Raw genomic sequence first — 19,852 nt, forward strand, 5'->3', positions numbered from 1 at the left:
ATTCAGGCAGTAGCTTTCGCTTTGGATAGCTTTTTGTGCAGCGACTGCCGGCATATTTGTCTGCGGTGTTGCGTACTTTGCTCCATCTGATTCTGAGTGCATCTTCCACAGTTTTGAGCTTCCGCTTCTGCTTTTTCAGGCTATGCGCAATGGCGACGAGCCTTTTGTGGAGGTTCTTCTGCTCCATGAATTTATCCGGCGTAAGGTCGTCTGGACTATTGTTTTCGCCGGGGATGGGGTTTTCGGTTTGTTTATCCAAGTTGCCCTGTTCGGACGCGTGCTCGAAGGCATGTTCGTCGTCCGCCGGCTCGTCCTTCTCTATGGCTGGGTCTGTATGGCTGTTGTTTCTGTCGAGGCGGGGCTTGGAGCGGCGCTTATGTCGCCGCTTTGATTGATTTTCGAGTGAACGATCCCTCGTTGCATCCCTGTGTTCCTCGTCGTCGCTTCCTTTGGGTGTGTCCACCATGTATACATCATGAGATGAGGTGGCTATCTAGTGCCTTATAGGCGTTGGTTCATGTTCATCTCCTACATCGTCGTCCATACTGTCGATGTCTTCGGAGTTGAAGTCGAGCACGTCGTTTAAATTATCGACAGTGGCTAAGAAGTGGGTGGTGGGTGGGCTTTGAATTTCTTCATCATCCGCATCCCAACCTTGTTGACCATAGTCCGACCAGGGCTCTCCTGATAAAGAGAGAGACTTTAGTGAATTCAGAATATCGCCGAAGGGCGAGTGCTGAAAGATGTCCACGGTGGTGAACTCCATGATCGACGCCCAATCGGGTTCGATCGGTCGGGGCGCGGAGGGCTCGGAGTCTCGAGAGGAGTCCGGCTCCTTGGAGTCACGGGCTTCGCAGAGAATAGGGCTGGTGTTCGGCTCGATCGCCGTAGAGATTGCAGCCCCTGAGGCGGTGTCTAACCACCCATCCTCGATTGGTGTGATCGGCTCCGAGCTAGGGGTCGGAGCGGACACAGGTGCGGCCTCCAGGGCACTGTTCGGCGGCAGAGCTAAATCATGCCCATCGTGACAGTACGGCGCGCTCGGCTGTGGCTCGAATCCGTCGAAGATCAAGTCTCCGCGGATGTCGGTCGTGTAGTTCAAACTTCCAAATCTGACCTGATGGCCAGGGGCTTAGCTTTCGATCTGCTCCAGATGACCAAGTGAATTGGCCCGCAGTGCAAAGCCGCCGAATACGAAGATCTGTCCGGGGAGAAAAGTCTCACCCTGGATCGCATCGCTGTTGATGATCGGAGAAGCCATCGGGCCTAAAAGTGACGACACAGAGGAACTCTCAATGAAAGCAGCAATTTTGGTGTCAAAACTGGCGGATCTTGGGTAGGGGGTCCCGAACTGTGCGTCTAGGCCGGATGGTAACAGGAGGCAGGGGACACGATGTTTTACCCAGGTTCGGGCCCTCTTGATGGAGGTAAAACCCTACGTCCTGCTTGATTAATATTGATGATATGGGTAGTACAAGAGTAGATCTACCACGAGATCAGAGAGTCTAAACCCTAGAAGCTAGCCTATGGTATGATTGTTATCCGTCCTATGGACTAAAACTCTCCGGTTTATATAGACACCAGAGAGGGCTAGGGTTACACAGAGTCGGTTACAATGGTAGGAGATCTACATATCCGTATTGCCAAGCTTGCCTTCCACGCCAAGGAAAGTCCCTTCTGGACACGGGACGAAGTCTTCAATCTTGTATCTTCATAGTCCAGGAGTCCGGCCGAAGGTATAGTCCGGCTATCCAGACACCCCCTAATCCAGGACTCCATCAATGGTCGAATAGCTCAATCAAGATACTACAATGATAGATCTTCTGGCTAGGTGTGTCGGCCAGAACATCAACCTTGTCGGGGACCTACATCATAGATCTTGGAAAAGTTCCAACCATCATGTCTACCTGAGATTCAGATATGGTTGGTAACAGGATATTCCAGACCCATCGAGTCTAGAATAAATGAAAGTTTGCAACACAAATCGACGAGATGACGTTGCGAGATTCTCGGGAAATGGACTATGGTAGTAAGCTCCAAAACATGAGCTAGTTCTGCTAACACATGTGAACATGTTGTCCCAGACAAGCATGACCACGTAGTAGTCTTATAATAAAAACACTACCGAGTTCAGGTGGGGAACCATCATCGAGGATAACAAAGTCCTAACATAAGTCATGATTCTTAAGAAGGAACTTCTTTTCCTCAAACAAATCAATCAGTGGCTTGGTGTGCTACGGAATACGTATGGGATCGAGGTCGCGAGCCTGTCAACCCATAACATACTTCGCACATGCATGACTGACTTGGGATGACTCCAAGGGAAGCAAAACAAGCATTTCTCGGATCCACAGCGGCAACTTACATCGAATGCACGTGAATTAGAGAAAGTCACTTCTTTCATCCAAACATATACCTCGTGAATGGAACACAAGGCAACCCTTTGAAAATTTCCAATACTAGCTTAGTGTTCATCACGAGTCCTAGGAAAACAAGGATGTTGTCTATGGGCTCAACAACATTTCATCTAGGTTTCCATATAAATGAAATCCAATGACTATGTGAACAGGGCAATAGCATTGGTCAGACCAGAAAATATAATGGTGTATGCTCAAGGAAACAACCATGAGTAAGACAACACTATGAACATCGTTGGTTCTGATTTGATTTGATGATAGCCCATGCACAAATCAAAGATTGGATAAGACAATGGCACCGACAATTGGTCACGAGGATCAATCGATGAAGATATCATCTTTCTTCAACAAACACACAAACACAAGGATATCCCTTTGGAGATGAACTAAGCGGGACAAGCTTTCATCTTCTAACTCTCCAAGTTGTTGTGTAGCTCAACCAACTAGCTCAGGGATATCCAGCACAGATTCTTGGAGAAGGGGAGGTTTATAAGAAAACCAACTTGACTGTGAGCTCAACATAACGGTCAGGGGACAACCCGGTGATACTTCAGAGAGGATATTCAGAAAATCACGAACCATCGATATGTTATTAAGCTTGGGAATAATCCTGCTTTCTAGGGAAAGACGATATGATCAAATAAGCGAGGGATTGGCACGATCCTAACTCATTGATCGAAGTGTGCACCAGAAATAAGGACTAGGTAGCACGATAAACCTTAGGGTGATGGTTCAATAATCAACACGCTAAGGATAAGATTATTGTCCATTATCTACCAAGCAACAGGGTTGCTAGGAGTATTGATTTCACACATCACAGTTTACTTGTCGGCATTCCGGTTACAACAACACGGGACCGAGGAATGAATAATGATGGCGAGAAGTATCACTATATCAAGAGTTCATATGAGGTTGTGCAATTCCTATGATATTCCTGACATAAAGAGGGCAATACTTCAGGGTAGAACAGAATCAAAAGCTGGATTGGCATTTTGATCTGCGGAATACAACTGCTTTGACCCAATCCTAGATATGGATGAGGTACTGGAGTTTGTTTCTCCTAGCCATTCCGGAATAGAATGGCTTGACGGATCACATGAATAATAGGCATCGATAACACCAATGCACAACTACTCTTGACCAACAATTGACAGACGAAGGTCAGATAACAGCTAAAGGGGGACAACTAAAAGGAACATATATCTTCCTGAGTTATAGATGCATAGATTAGCATGTCGAACAAGTTCAACATAATTCTTCCGGATAACCCATGCAGAAAGGTAGAACTGGCAGAATCACAATTATGAATGGAGAACTCCTCAAGAGTACTCTGATTGTGATCTTTTGATCCAACAAACTTCTGCCATAAGTGGTTCATAGTATTTGGAAGAAGGAAATACCACAGACCTCGAGGACTAATGCAAAGGTTAATAATAACCTAAAGGAACGAGCAAACACTATCAACATGAAGTAAGTAGGGTGAATCTTGGGTTCAAAACCCAGAAATAGAAGGCCTACTAACTAAATGGCATCACGACATGCTTTCGAGGATGGTGGCCAGAATCATCACACCGGGAACACAAGACATTGCTAGATTACTGAGTGGTTCTCGAAGACACCTAGGGTCATAATACTAACTCCAACATACATATCAAGGCAACGGAGTACCTCAACAGACCGATTAGTGTGCTTAATCTGGCCCAAAGGAACATCGAGAATGGGAAGAAGGGATTTGCAAATGCATCGGACTATTTAGATACCTGGGATGACTCGGACAGCATAACGGCTGTAAATGCTCACAAAAAGATTTGAGACATTCACAAGGATTTGCATAGTCACTTAACAACATCATATCAAGGTTCTGTTCAACTGACAACATAATAAAAGTAGTAGAAATTGAACAGGGCTTGAATCCAACAATCCTATAAGTCTACGGATTAGTAACATGTGATCTTGATAGAAAGATGAGAAGCCTAGTTCTTAATCCCCGTAGAAGAGAAGAGGATGACTCAGATCAGAAGGACATAGGGTAAGAGGAGTAAAAAGAGCCTTACGTTCCCTTCCACAATCAATTCCCTTATATAACTAAAGCATTTCTAGACTCAACTTCGACCATTTTGGCTTGGTAATCCTACAGGCAGTCAGGCTCTGATACCAAAACTGTCAGGACCCCGATTCCAAGTCACATCGATCTAGCCGGTAACGCCTCATATCACTTTGCGGCCTCACGCACTGTATTCCCACGGGTGTCGCCTTACCATGGCCCAGGACCGTTTGCGCCTTTTGGCTCACGTATATGATAGTGTCGCTAGCATCCATATGACAGAGAACCCGGGCCGACATGACTAGTCGTGAACCCAAAGTGGCACTAACTTATGGGGACAGGCATACCTGAATCAACATCGAGCATGTCGGTCAGCAGCGTGTGAATCCGGGCTGTAGCACTGGGCTAACAGGACTCCGGGAACCCGGGCTGTAGCAGGCTAGGCAGGACTCCGGATGTCACCGCGTGACATTTCCCCGAAGGGACAGACACAGGAACAAAGTGAATCACATGCCGGCCAGTCAAGTGCTCCAGAGCAGTAGTGCTGGGCTAACAGGACTCCGGTGAACCGGGCTGTAGCGGACTACTATGGCTCATGGAAGCACAAGACTACATTTCCCCATAAGAGAGGCCACCAAGGATAAACAACTAGGTTGTCAGATCCCACACATACCAAGCACTTCAATCATACAAACAATATGCTCAATGTGTGCAATACAACATGGCATCACAACAAGACTCTACGACTCAGAGTATTTATTCAGTAGGCTCCGAAGAGCGAGATATTACAAACATGGGTCTCATGACCCAACATACAGAGCATACAAGCAACAAGCACATGCGGAAGCTTAACTTGTCTGAGTACAGACAACTACAAATGAAGAAGGCTGAGAAGCCTGACTATCTACAAGACCCTCCCAAGGGTACAAGATCGTAGCTGAGGTAACAAGCTAAACGTCGAAGTCCACGTGGAACTACTAGCGAGACTGACGTCTCTCTGCAAAACATAAATTAAGCAAACGTGAGTACAAATGTACCCAGCAAGACTTACATCAGAACTAACTACATATGCATCGGTGTCAACAAAGGGGTGGTGAAGTTTAACTGCAGCAAGCCAGCTTTGACTCGGTGGCTAACCTGAACTACGACTACAAGTAACTCTTTTGAGGTGGCGCACACGAGTCCACAAATTCACCATACCAATACACCACCATGGATCCGCTCTCGTCTCCCTGCGAGAACACCATCCATAGCACTCATGCTTATCTTGCGAGTTTTAGAGTATCCACTTTCACTTGTCTATGAACTATGCAAGGGGTCCAAGTTTCCATATCCGAGGAATCCGGCTATTCGAATAGAAAATGATAACCCTGCAGGGGTGTACTTCTTCACACACGCTCTCGCCACTTACCACCATGTACACATCGTGTATCTCGGCAACCTTCAAGCGGAAGCCTGGCGAGGGAGTCGGCCACAACCTGACTAACCAAAAAGTCTCTAGTCCAGGTTATCACCTATTCGGGTTCCATCCGCAAGGAGATCCGGCTGGGGTGTCGCTCATGGCCCCAAATGATGTGAGCAGGGTTCCCAAGCCCACCATCCGGGTGCCACTTGGTACACTGTGCCACTGTGCCTAGTCTGTCCCAAGCCCACCTGTACTGGGTGCCACTTGGTAGACTACTAACACTACCTACAAACACCAGAAACTAGTTGCAACTCCTGGACAGAGATCAAGTTGATTAATAAGTCAAGAGAGCTTGGAGCGCCCGGAGCCCAATGTGTGGTAGTAACTGTTCATGGATCACAAACACAGAACTCAGTTCCTGAGGACGTCTGCAATGAGACAACCCACCATGTACTCCTACATGGCCTCTCACCGCTACCTTTACCAAATCATGTTCACACACTTAGCTCTCAATGGTAGGACATGTTCGCCACGTTCCAATTCATTCTCGATGAATCAGACCCGACTCAACTCTAAGCAGTAGCAGGCATGACAAACAAGCATGAATGAGTAGGCACATCAGGGCTCAAACAATTCCTACTCATGCTAGTGGGTTTCATCTATTTACTGTGGCAATGACAGGTCATGCAGAGGAAAGGGGTTCAGCTACCGCAGCATGTAACAGTTGAAACGTTGTTGTCCTAATGCAGTAAAAGAAAGCAGGAGCGAGAGGGTGGGAGTGTATCGAAATGAACAAGGGGTTTTTTCTTGCCTGGCACTTCTGAAGATATTATAGCTCTTCATGGGTGTCATCGAACTCATCGTCGGAAGCACGTCTATCGAGAGGGGACGAATACCGCCAACAGAGAGGGAGAGCACAATCAATGCAATGCAACAATATGATGCATGATCATGACATGGCAATATGTTGTGATTTGGGCTAATGCAACAGAAAGTCATTTTAATTGAAGTGGAATTCAAAACTATATCAAATTCCAACTCCAAATCTATTATGAAAATTTGCCCTAATCATGTTTCATCCTAAACAGTGAGGTTAACTTGCTCAAACATGCATGAAAATGGTACAGATGGATTCCTTGAATTTTTCTGATAATTTTTCATATATAAATTATTTCATTTGGAGTTATGGTTGAATTTATATGAATTTTTTAAGTTTTAACAATTTATGGAATTTTCCTGAATTATAAATAATCCAGAAAATCCTTTATCGCGTCAGCATGACGTAGCCGTGACGTCAGCAGTCAACGGGCTGGTCCAGGTCAAACCTGATGTGTGGGGTCCACACGTCAGTGTCACTACTAATTAACAGAGTTAATTAGCATTAGGTTAGCTACTAACCTAGGTTAGTTAGGGCCTGGGCCCACACGTCAGTGGCTAATCTAACTAACCTAATTAGTTAACTAATACTAACCTAATTAGTTAACTAATACTAACACGTCAGTGGGTCAGGGGGGAGAAGTCAAACCCGGCCGGACGGGGTCAAACCCTGCCGGAGTTTGGCCGGCGTTGAGCCGCCGGTGAGGCCGAAACGGCAGAGGAGGTCGGGATTGTGTCTCCGGCGACCAAAAAGACGGCGGAGACTACCTACGGGACGAGAAGACTCGTCCGCATCCAATGGTGCTAACAGCAGCGGCCCTAGTGGCCTAGGTCGACGGCGACGGCCTTGCGCGGCGGCCGAAGTTCGGCCAGGTCATGCCCGGCATTAGGGTGCACGGGAGGAGGGGCTAGTGGGCTTGGCATGCTTCTGGAAGCATGGTGAGCACAACGGCGGGCTCAAAAGGGTAAGGCGGCAGCTGTGGCCACGGCGGCGCCATGTGTGGCGGCGGTGAGCTCTCGGGCTCAACGGAGCCCGCGGTTAGAGGGAGAAAACAGCAAATGGAAGAGAGGGGAACGGAGAAGGGGCTCACGGGGAGTGTAGCGGTGGCCTCAGCAAGCTCGGGGAGGCATCAGGGGCGGCGTACGGTCGCCGGCGATCTCGGCGGACCGAGGTGGAAGAAGACGGTGCTAGCGGCGTTGCAGTGCGTCCAAGGCGTCGTGGCTCGCTCGTGAGGAAGAGGAAGACGTCGGCGGTGCTCGGGGACACGTCGAAGAGACGAGAGAGGGTCGATGGCCGCGGTGGACGGCGATGGTGGCGACGAGCTCCTCTCGGGAGGGGATGGGGAGAGAGCCAGAGGAGGGAGAGGGGCACGGGGAGAGTGGGGAAAGTGAGAGGGGGACGAGGGAGAGTGTGTGGCACTCGTAGACGGCGTCCTGGGTGTCGGCAGAAGCAGGAGGTGGCCGGCGTGTGGCTGCGGGCGTCGGGCACGCGCCTCTCGTCCTCCTGGCGAGAGGAGGGGGATGACTGGCAGTAGCCAGTGGGCTGGGCCGAGCTGGGCCAGGCCAGGGCGACAGGTAAGCTCTAACTCTCTCTCTCTTTTCTGTTTTCTTTTTCTATTTTCTGCAAATGTTTTGGCTTTAAAATAAAATGCCAGAGAATTTTCAAAAATCATGAGCTTGCTTGTGGGCACTGTTTGGAATATTTCCAACAGTAACCATTTCAGCTCATGAGTATTTGGACATTTAAAATATTTATAAAATTTAAATGTCCAATTCAAATACATTATGGGTTAATTCAAAAGTCCAGGGGTGGCCTATAAATATGTTCATCATTTTGTCAGAGGTTTTCACCTTTATCAAAAATCATGAACATTTCCAAAGGGCATTTTGGATTCACTGAAAATATTTCTAAGTTGAACCTATTTGATTTGGTTCTGGTGCTTGGGTTTCAACATCCCCCATTTCAACTTTCAAATAAATTTTAGATATGATGCAAGGGTGCTGATGCAACTAATTACAATCAAATGCTAGGGCTGTGACAATACTTTCACTAGTGCAAGTTCTCTCAACAATAATAACATAATTGGATCATATAACTATCCCTCAACATGCAACAAAGAGTCACTCCAAAGTCACTAATAGCAGAGAACAAACGAAGAGATTATTTTAGGGTACGAAACCACCTCAAAGTTATTCTTTCTGATCGATCTATTCAAGAGTTCATACTAGAATAACACCTTAAGACACAAATCAACCAAAACCCTAATGTCACCTAGATACTCCAATGTCACCTCAAGTATCCGTGGGTATGATTATACGATATGCATCACACAATCTCAGATTCATCTATTCAACAAACACAAAGAAACTCAAAGAGAGCCTCAAAGTTTCTATCGGAGAGTCAAGACGAAAACGTGTGCCAACCCCTATACATAAGTTCACGAGGTCACGGAACTCGCAAGTTGATCACCAAAACATACTTCAAGTGGATCACGTGATATCCCATTCTCACCATAGATAAGCACATGCAAGACATACATCAAGTGTTCTCAAATATTTAAAGACTCAATCTAATAAGATAACTTCAAAGGGAAAACTCAATCCATTACAAGAGAGTACAGGGGGAGAAACATCATAAGATCCAAATATAATAGCAAAGCTCGCGATACATCAAGATCGTGCCGAATCAAGAATACGAGAGGGAGATAAATCAAACACATAGCTACTGGTACATACCCTCAGCCCCGAGGGTGAACTACTCCCTCCTCATCATGGAGAGCGCCGGGATGATGACGATGGCCACCGGAAAGGGCTTCCCCCCCTCCGGCAGGATGCCGGAATGGGTCTAGATTGGTTTTCGGTGGCTACAGACGCTTCTGGCGGCTGAATTCCCGATCTAGGCTTATTTCTGGAAGTTTTGAGTTATATAAGAGATGTTGGAGTCGGGGACAAGTGAGGGGGGTCCCCGAGGTGGCCACGAGGCAGGGGGCGCGCCCAGGGGGTAGGGCGTGCCCCCCACCCTCGTGGTGGCATCGGGACTCTTCTGGCCCACCTCCGGTACTCCGTGGGTTTCTTCTGGTCCAAAAATGATCTCCGTGAAATTTCAGGTCAATTGGACACCGTTTGGTTTTCCTTTTCTGCAATACTCAAAAACAAGGGGAAAACAAAAACTAGCACTGGGCTCTAGGTTAATAGGTTAGTCCCAAAAATCATATAAAATAGCATATAAATGCATATAAACATCCAAGGTTGATAATATAATAGCATGGAACAATCAAAAATTATAGATACGTTGGAGACGTATCAACCAGCTCTCGCCGCATCATGACAGTCAGTTTTCGGCTTTCTCTACTGAGGTACTTAACCGGACGAACCAGAAACACAATCGCAGTAGTTCTCCCTTTACTACCCTATCCGATCAGACGGAACGTAGGGTAGCAAGCACAGGAGCTGGGCAACCCAACTATTGACCAAAGACATGATTCGGAGCCGATGCATATAATGTCGAACTCGGGATACCGAATTGTGCTGAAAAGTTGTTCGGGCTTTTGCTTGGCAACACATAGTTTGCCTTATATAGCCCCTGGTAGTCTTATGCCGAGGTGTGTACATGGAACAACATAAAAGACGGAATAAAAATGATACCGAATAAGAATTTTGGTTCACGGAAATCTGATTGATACGTCAAAACGTAATCTTACAGAAGGTATCATAATCACCAAGGCCATTTTACATGCCCGGGGTCTAGGGCGAAGGAAAAAGCTCTATACAGGTCCTTGAACGAAGTTGTGGTCTTCCTGCCGCACATTTGCGCCTCTTTTTGCCCAAATGAGAAAGATTTCTTTAAGGGAATGGTCTTCAGCCATGTATACAGAGCCAAGCTTTGAAAGAGTCCTCGTGGGTCCGAAGAATGAGTAGGTGTTGATTCACCTGTGGTAAAAAAGGAAAGATGGTTAAAGAAAGGGCAAGGCCGTATAAGGTCGAATCTTTGTATAGGCTTGTCCGTATATTGCCTCTGTCGATGCCCAAGGTATTTTGAGTGCGTGATTGTGCACGCGCAGTATGAATCCCGTTGATGTACGTGGCGGTCGGTGTAGGCTAGGCTGCTAATTCAGCCTTGAAGTTGCCAGACTGCCAATATGTAGGACTGCTCGGTCCTGCATGGGGAAGTCCGATGGCTTGACAGCCGAGGGGTTGTGCAGCTTGATAGGGCCGCTTTGTACTTTGGCCATCATGGCCGCTGTATGCTCCTTGGTGTGAGGGTAGCGCTCCCTATTTCCATTGATTGTAATGATGCCACGTGGATCGGGCATCTTGAGCTTCAAATAGGCGTAATGTGGGACCGTGTTGAAGCGGGCAAAAGTAGTTCGTCCGAGCAGTGCATGAAAGCTGCTGCGGAAGGGGACGATGTTAAATATCAAGTCTTCGCTTCGGAAGTTGTCCAGCGAGCCGAAGACTACTCCCAGCGTGATTGAGCCCGTATAGCGGGCCTCTACTCTAGGTATTACTCCTTTGAAGGTAGTTCTAGTGGGTTTGATTCTTGATGGATCAATACTCATTTTGCGGACAGTGTCCTGATAAAGTAGATTGAGACTGTTGTCACCATCCATGAGGACTCACATAAGATGGAATCCGTTCATGATTGGATCGAGGACCAAGGCTGTCTAACCTTCATGACGGATACTAGTTGGGTGGTCCTTCCGATCGAAGGTGATCGGACAAGCCGACCATGGGTTAAATTTGAGGGCAGTCGGCTCCCTGGCGTAGCCTTCCCGTAGTGCGCATTTATGCTCCCTCCTGGGGATATATGTGACATATATCGTATTCACTGTCTTTACTTCGGGGGGAAATTGCTTCTGTCCCCCTGTGTTCGGCTGTCGGGGTTTTTGGTCATCGTCGTCGCTTGGCGACCCCTTTCCCTTGTGTTCGGCGTTAAGCTTGCCAGCTTGTTTGAAGACCCAACAATTTCTGTTGGTGTGGTTGGCGGGTTTATTGGGGGTGCCATGAATCTGGCAAGGCCGATCAAGTATTCTATCTAGACTGGATGGGCCATCTCTGTTTGCCTTGAATGGCTTTTTCCGTTGACCAGGTTTGGAGCCGCTGAATCCGGTGTTAACCGTCGTGTCTTGTGTTCCTTCATTATTGTTTCGACACTTGTGCTTGTCGCGTCGTGGCTTGCCATTGCCATCCCTGGCTTCGGAGGTACCAGGGTCGCCGGTGCTATTGCTTCTGCGAGCGAGCCAGCTGTCTTCTCCTGTGCAAAAACATGTCATAACTGCGGTGAGGGCTGCCATGGACTTCGGCTTTTCTTGGCCGAGGTGTCGGGCGAGCCACTTGTCTCGGACGCTATCTTTGAAGGCCGCGAGGGCTTCTGTGTTTGAACAGTCCACAATCTGGTTTTTTTATTAGGACCTTGTCCAAAGCTATCGGGCCGATTCCCTGTGTTGCTGGATTATGTGGCTAAGATCATCAGCTTCCGGGGGCTGAATGTAGGTACCCTGGAAGTTGTCTCTGAATGCATCCTCCAGGTCCTCCCAACTACCAATAGAATTTTCTGGTAGGCTGTTCAGCCAGTGCCGTGCTGGTCCTTTGAGCATTAGCGGGGGATATTTGATGGCATGGAGATCATCACCGCGAGCCATATGAATATGGAGAATGAAGTCCTCAATCCATACTGCGGGATATGTTGTTCCATCATATGATTCAATATTCACGGGTTTAAACCCTTATGGGAATTCATGTTCCATTACTTCGTCAGTGAAGTAGAGGGGGTGTGCGGCGCCTCTATAGCGGGCCACATCGCGATGTAGTTTAGATGGAGTCTGTCTGTGGTTTTCGGCCCAGGAGTGGTTATGGCTGTCATGCCCGGCAAGATAGCCATCTTTGTGCGTGGAGCACGGCCCCGTGATCCGTAGATCGATCTTGTCTGGCCCGCTTTGTTTTCCAAATCCTGCCGCAGGTCGTAAGTATATTTCCGAGCTGTTGTGTCTCTACTTTTACGGAGAGGTGGAGCGGGCTGGTGTTCGGCCTCAGTTGCCGTTCTGGCCTGGCCACGTGGTGGTCGGTTAGGTCCGTCAATTGCGTTATGTGCGGGCATTATGGGCTTCGGCGCCTCGTCGTCGAATTGGGGTAGCAGTTTACGCTTTGGTAAAGTCTTTGCTGGATGTTCGAGGCCGTACTCTTCGGCTGCCAAGACATTAGTCCATCTGTCGTTGAGCAAATCCTGGTCAGCTTGCAGCTGTTGCTGTTTCTTTTTTAGGCTTCTAGCTGTGGCTATTAGCTAGCGCTTGAAGCGCTCTTGCTCCAGGGTTCCTCTGGCACGATAAAATCTTCATCGCTAAGGCTTACGTTGTCTTCGGAGAGTGGTAGGTAGTTGCTGTCCTCTGAGTCTTCGTTCCCTGTTTGTTCGTCAGGATCAATTTGCCCGTCCTCCCGATCGTCCTGTTCGGATGTTGGCCCGATGGGGGCTGCTTGGTCTTCGGCGTTCTCCGGAGTATCATTGTCTCCGGTGCTAGTGTTGTTGTTATTGCCGCGGTGTGATTTAGGGCGGCATAGCTGACGTCGATGTTTCGGCAGTATCTCAGGAGGTTCGCCCTCGACAGGGTTTTTATCGTTGTTTTTAGGTGTTTCCACCATGTATACGCCGTACAAGGAGGTGGCCGTCCAATGTCCGGTCACTAGCGGGAGTTGGGCCTGCTCCTCTCTGGCATCATCGTCCATACCATCGATGTCTCCAGAGGCATAATCGAGCATGTCGGTTAAGTCCTCGATAATGGCTATGAAGTGGGTGGTGGGTGGGACATAAAATTCCCCGCTCTCGGCCCCTAGTCCGGGCTGGGCATAGTTCAGACGTCGTTCCTCTATAATGATGAGGGATCGCATTAAGTCCAGAGCCTCGCTTGAAGGTGAGGTTCGGCCAGGGAGAAGAGAGTTTGTGGAGTACGGCGGGAGGGAAGTTCCTTGGCCGAGCTCACACGCTGCTGACTCCGAGAACTCGGAGCCAGTGTTCGTAAAAGGGTCCGGCTTCATGATTATTTCCGAAGACGCTATTCTTTCAGTGTTGGGCTCTAAGGCCGCTGAGAGTCCGGCGGGTTCTAAACTCCCGTCTTCGGACCTGAAGACACGCTCCGGATCTATGGCCAGAGCGGAGGTTGGGGTCGCGAACCCTTGGAAAATCAAATCTCCTCGGATATCAGCGACGTAATCCAGATTTCCAAAAGTAATCTACTGACCTGGGCGTAGCTGTCGATCTGCTCTAGATGGCCAATCGAGTTGGCCCACAGGGCGAAGCCGCCGAACACGAAGATCCGGCCGGGGAGAAAGACCTCCCTCAGGGCAGCATTATTGTAGATGAATGATGGGGCCATTGAACCTACTGGCGACGACACAGCGGAACTCTCAATGAAAGCACCAATGTCGGTGTCAAAACCGACAGATCTCGGGTAGGGGGTCCCAAACTGTGTGTCTAAGGATTGATGGTAACATGAGACAAGGGACACGATGTTTTACCCAGGTTCGGGCCCTCTCGATGGAGGTAATACCCTATGTCCTGCTTGATTGACTTTGATGAGTATAGGGGTTACAAGAGTTGATCTACCATGAGATCATAATGGCTAAACCCTAATTGTTTAGCATGTATGATTATGATTGCCTCTGCAGACTAAACCCTCCGGTTTATATAGACACCGGAGGGGGCTAGGGTTGTACAGAGTCAGTTTACAGAGAAAGGAATATTCATATCCACACGCTAAGCTTTCCTTCCATGCCAAGGAGAGTCCCATCCGGACACGGGAGGAAGTCTTCTGTCTTGTATCTTCACGGCCCATTAGTCTGGCCCATGTCATATAGTCCAGACGCCCGAGGACCCCTTAATCCAGGACTCCCTCAGTGGGATCCCTTCCCTCCTAACATTTGGGAAGAGGACCAAGGCCACTATAAATAGGACCTAGCCATAACCTTAGTTGAAGGAGGAGGGAGAGATGATCCTCACACACATCAGCTCATCGAGCCCAAGAACACCTCACCTCCTGAGGCTGTTCATCCACTGTACTAGTTCATCCTCAGCCCCTCGAGGCAATCGACCACACACTGGAGTAGGGTATTACACCGCAAGGTGGCCCGAACCAGTATCAACCCCCGTGTCTCTTGTTCCTTGGGTCCGTCGAGCTAGGCCGTGGGATCGTTGAGCAAGCGAGCTAGGAAGAGAGTGTTCTTCGTGTGCACCTCAGAGTTCGAACCTCACAAGGGTTTGCCGGAACCCGTAATCCGACATTTGGGGCGCCATGTAGGGGGCGCCGAAGCCTTTCTTCCGTCGATCGACGCACCACTGCTCCACCGCATCCATGGCTGACGCTCGCCGGGCCCATGCTAAGCGTCGGGGCGCCCTTGCCGCTCGTGTCGCCCAGACGGCGCCCGTCGGCGGACCTCCTCGTCGCTCTCCATCACCCGCTGCTAACGCCTCCACTGGCCCAGCGGGAAATGAGTAGCAAGCTTCGTCGCTGCACCCCTCTGTGCGGCGGGACGGACGCACCGCCACCCCATCGCTGACTCCGGACGGCTCGTCGTCCCACGCTCGTCGCACACCCGCAGACGCGCAGGTGCTACATCTTGAGCTTGTGTTGGTTTTCCCCGAAGAGGAAGGGATGATGCAGCAGAGTAGTGTAAGTATTTCCCTCAGTTTTTGAGAACCAAGGTATCAATCCAGTAGGAGGCCACGCTCAAGTCCCTCGTACCTGCACAAAACGATAGCTACTCGCAACCAACGCGATTAGGGGTTGTCAATCCCTTCACGGTCACTTACGAGAGTGAGATCTGATAGATATAATATTTTTGGTATTTTTGGTATAAAGATGCAAAGTAAAAAGTAAAAGCAAAGTAAAAAAGCAAAGAAAGATTAAAGTGATGGAGATTGATATGATGAGAATAGACCCAGGGGCCATAGGTTTCACTAGTGGCTTCTCTCAAGAGCATAAGTATTCTACGGTGGGTGAACAAATTACTGTTGAGCAATTGACAGAATTGAGCATAGTTATGAGAATATCTAGGCATGATCATGTATATAGGCATCACGTCCGTGACAAGTAGATTGAAACGATTCTGCATCTACTACTATTACTCCACTCATCGACCGCTATCCAGCATGCATCTAGAGTATTAAGTTAAAAACAGAGTAACGCCTTAAGCAAGATGACATGATGTAGAGAGATAAATTCATGCAATATGAAATAAACCCCATCTTGTTATCCTCGATGGCAACGATACAATATGTGCCTTGCTGCCCCTTCTGTCACTGGGTAAGGACACCGCAAGATCAAACCCAAAGCTAAGCACTTCTCCCATGGCAAGAACTACCGATCTAGTTGGCTAAACCAAACGGATAATTCGAAGAGACTTGCAAAGATAACCAATCATACATAAAAGAATTCAGAGAAGATTCAAATATTATTCATAGATAGACTTGATCATAAACCCATAATTCATCGGTCTCAACAAACACACCACAAAAACAAGATTACATCGAATAGATCTCCACAAGAGAGGGGAGAACTTTGTATTGAGATTCAAAGAGAGAGAAGAAGCCATCTAGCTACTAACTATGGACCCGAAGGTCTGAGGTAAACTACTCACACTTCATCGGAGATGCTATGATGATGTAGAAGCCCTCCGTGATGACGGCCCTCTTCCGGCGGAGCTCCGGAACAGGCCCCAAGATGGGATCTTGTGGATACAGAAAGTTGCGGCGGTGGAATTAGGTTTTTGGCTCCTATTCTGATCGTTTGGGGGTACGTGTGTATATATAGGAGGAAGAAGTACGCCGGAGGAGCAACGAGGGGCCCACGAGGACGGGGGGCGCACCCTAGGGGGGCGCCCCCCACCCTCGTGACCGCCTCTTTTGTTCCTTGGAGCAGGGTCCAAGTCTCCTGGATCACGTCCGGTGAGAAAATCACATTCCTGAAGATTTTATTCCGTTTGGACTCCGTTTGATATTCCGTTTATCTGAAACACTGAAATAGACAAAAAACAACAATTCTGGGCTGGGCCTCCGGTTAATAGGTTAGTCCCAAGAATAATATAAAAGTGGAAAATAAAGCCCAATATAGTCCAAAATAGTAGATAATATAGCATGGAGCAATCAAAAATTATAGATACGTTGGAGACGTATCAGCAGGTCGTGCTGCTCATGGCGATCAAGCTCCTACGTTACCGCCCCGTCGACGACCTCTACGAAGACTGGCTGGACCACATCGCCGAGCTCGTCAGCGCCGCTGGGGGCTCTCCCGCGCCGTCTCTTTCGCTGCCTCATCCGCCCCTGCTGCGGGCGACGTAGCCCATGGAGCCCCTCCGCCACCTCCACATCAGCACGTCGCCCTCGCACCAAGATGCGCGGCCCCGCGGCGCGACCCATCGCGCAAGGCGCCCACGCGTGAAGAAGGCAGCTGCTAGGAAATCCCGCGGCTGCAAGAAGATGCTCCTCCACTCCCTGCACCACCACATCAAGATCGCATGCCACCTGCAGCGGCGGTGCATGGGTACCAAGACCAGGCTCCACCTCCACGACGGGCTCCAGTGACCACAACGGGTTGCCGTGCCTTCACCCCCGAGCTGCGCAGCGTTGTCTGGCCCGGCAAGTTCAAGCCTGACCTGCCTCCGCGCTACGACGGCACCCTCGACCTTGCTGAGTTCTTGTAGCTCTACGAGCTAAGCATCGAGGCGGCCAATGGCGACGAGAAAGTTATGGCGAACTGGTTCCCCGTGGCTCTCAAAGAAGGCACATGCTCGTGGCTCTTGAACCTGCCCGTGGGATCGATTTCCTCTTGGGGAGAGATGCGCGAGCGCTTCGTCGCCAACTTCCAAGGCACTCGCGATCGCCTGCCAGCCATTGGTGACCTGCGGCGCATCAAGCAGCAGCCAAGGGAGACCCTGCAGAAGTACATCCAGCGTTTCAACGTTGTTCGCCTCAAGATCCCCAAGGTGATGGACGAGGCCATCATCTAAGCATTTTCCGAAGGCGCCCGTGATGTCAAGATGAAGGAGGATCTCGCCATACACGAGGACATGTGCACAACTCTGGAGATGTTCAACATGGCGACCAAGTGCGCGAGAGCTGAGGAGGGACGCCCCTCCCTTCTCGAGCTTCCAGCCGCCGACCCGGAAGACAAGAAGGCCAAGACCAAGGATGTGAAGTGCAAGGGGGCTACCATGCTCGCGGCGGAGCCGGAGATGAAGTGCGGCTGCGACCACCCCGAGTAGTCCAAGGCCAACTGCCCGTTCTGCGCCTTCCAGAACGTGCACATCCACAACACCAATGACTTTCAGGAGCTCAGGGCCATCCGCGACGGGCGCTTCGGTCGACGCCCTGAGCGCAACGACCGAGGCTACGTCCATGGAGGAGGCCGAAGTGGAGGACGCTGGGACGACCGCGGCCCCCGACAGGAGTGGCGCAACCGGCCTCGCGAGGATCGCTGGCAGGACCAGCCTCGCGAGGGCACCTGGAGAGACCGGCCTCATGAGGACTGTCCGCAGGGCAAGGCCAGGTTCCCTCCGCTACCACCACCACCGAGGAGGAACGACGACCATCACCAGGACGACGGGGCTGGGGGTTTCCAGGAACCGCACGCCATCGCTTGCATCTTGGGTGGCGCTTAGGCCCCAGCCTCTCAGCGCATCTTCAAGTAGTTTGCTCACGAGGTGAACGCGGCCCTCCCTAGGCTCGAGGCCACGCACCTACTCAGGTGGTCCAAGTACACCATTACCTTCAGCTCATGCGACCAGCTCAAGTGCGCGGCAACTATTGGTGCCCTCCTGATGCTCTGCTCGCCCATCATCAGCAATGTCCTCGTCACCAAGACCCTCATCGACGGCGGCGTAGGGCTCAAGTCCTTCCCGTCAAAACGTTCGACCGCCTCCAAGTGCCATATGATCAGATGCAGCCAACCAAGCCCTTCTCAGGAGTGACCGACGACTCCACCACCCCGATAGGGCAGGTCTGCCTCCCTGTCACCTTCGGCAAGCACGACAACTACCGCACCGAGCTCATCGACTTCGACATCGCCCACATTCGTCTGCTGTAGAATGTCATCCTTGGGTATCCAGCCCTGGCCAAGTTTATGGCAGTGACTCATCATGGCTACAATGTCCTCAAGATGCCAGGAAGCTGCAGCGTCATCACGGTCGCCTGCGAGGAAAAGGACACGATGTGCTCTCTCGAGCGCGCTTACCAGGTTGCAGCGGCCGAAGACCCAGATAACGAAGGCGCCGTCTACGCTCCTGAGGTTGTCCCCAAGAAGAAGAAGAAGAAGAAGAAGAAGTTGCTCTACCAAGGGCTTCAGGAGGGCAGAGTCTCTAGCGGCACCGCCTCAGGGCCTGCGCCCACGGATGGGGCACCTCCCTCTCTCGCATAGGAAGGTGCGCCCGATGCCCTCCTCGGGCTAGGCTCGGGGGCTCTTTTCTGGAGCGCCTCTGACCTAGCCAATGTCACAAGGGAGGCGCTCAGGCACCACGTGGAGGCATGCTTCGACGCACGCTTACCTCACAAGGGCACAAGGCGAGGAGTGCCTGGTGCTTAGGAGTTCATCACCAAGGTGATCGAGGAGCTTCAAGAAGCGAGAATGATGCGCGGTGACCGCCGCCCACCACCTGGCGCAGCTCCTCGTCCTGGCAAGGATGACGAGCTGCACGTCTGCGTCAACATCCCAGGAATCAACAGGGCGGCATCTCAGGAGCGTTTCTAGACTTTGCATGTTGGTCGGTGCAAGGGTCCACCTCACAGATGTGTTCGCATGCCATTCGGCTTGCCGAATGCGGCCATCACCTTCCAGTGCCACCTGTGGAGCGTTCTGGTGGCTCAGGAGGCCCGGCATCACGTAGTTCTGGTAGAGATGGTGACGGTTCTTCATGAGCCACCCGGGCCCCCGATGCCTCCCGAGGCTCAGGACCTAGGCAACTCGTGAGGAGCAACTCCTTCAACATGCGTCTCCAGCCACTTCAACACCTCTCCAGCAGCGGTACCAGGTGACTCTTTCCGATTCATTCAGTTGGGGGTGCCCCTTAGGCAGCATTATCCCCAAGTTGCATGGGCATGTCCCTGCGACGTGTATCCCTTTTGCATAT

Source organism: Triticum urartu, chromosome 1A (assembly GCF_056163025.1).
Source record: "Triticum urartu cultivar PI428250 chromosome 1A, HENAU_Tu73, whole genome shotgun sequence".
Classification (NCBI taxonomy): domain Eukaryota; kingdom Viridiplantae; phylum Streptophyta; class Magnoliopsida; order Poales; family Poaceae; genus Triticum; species Triticum urartu.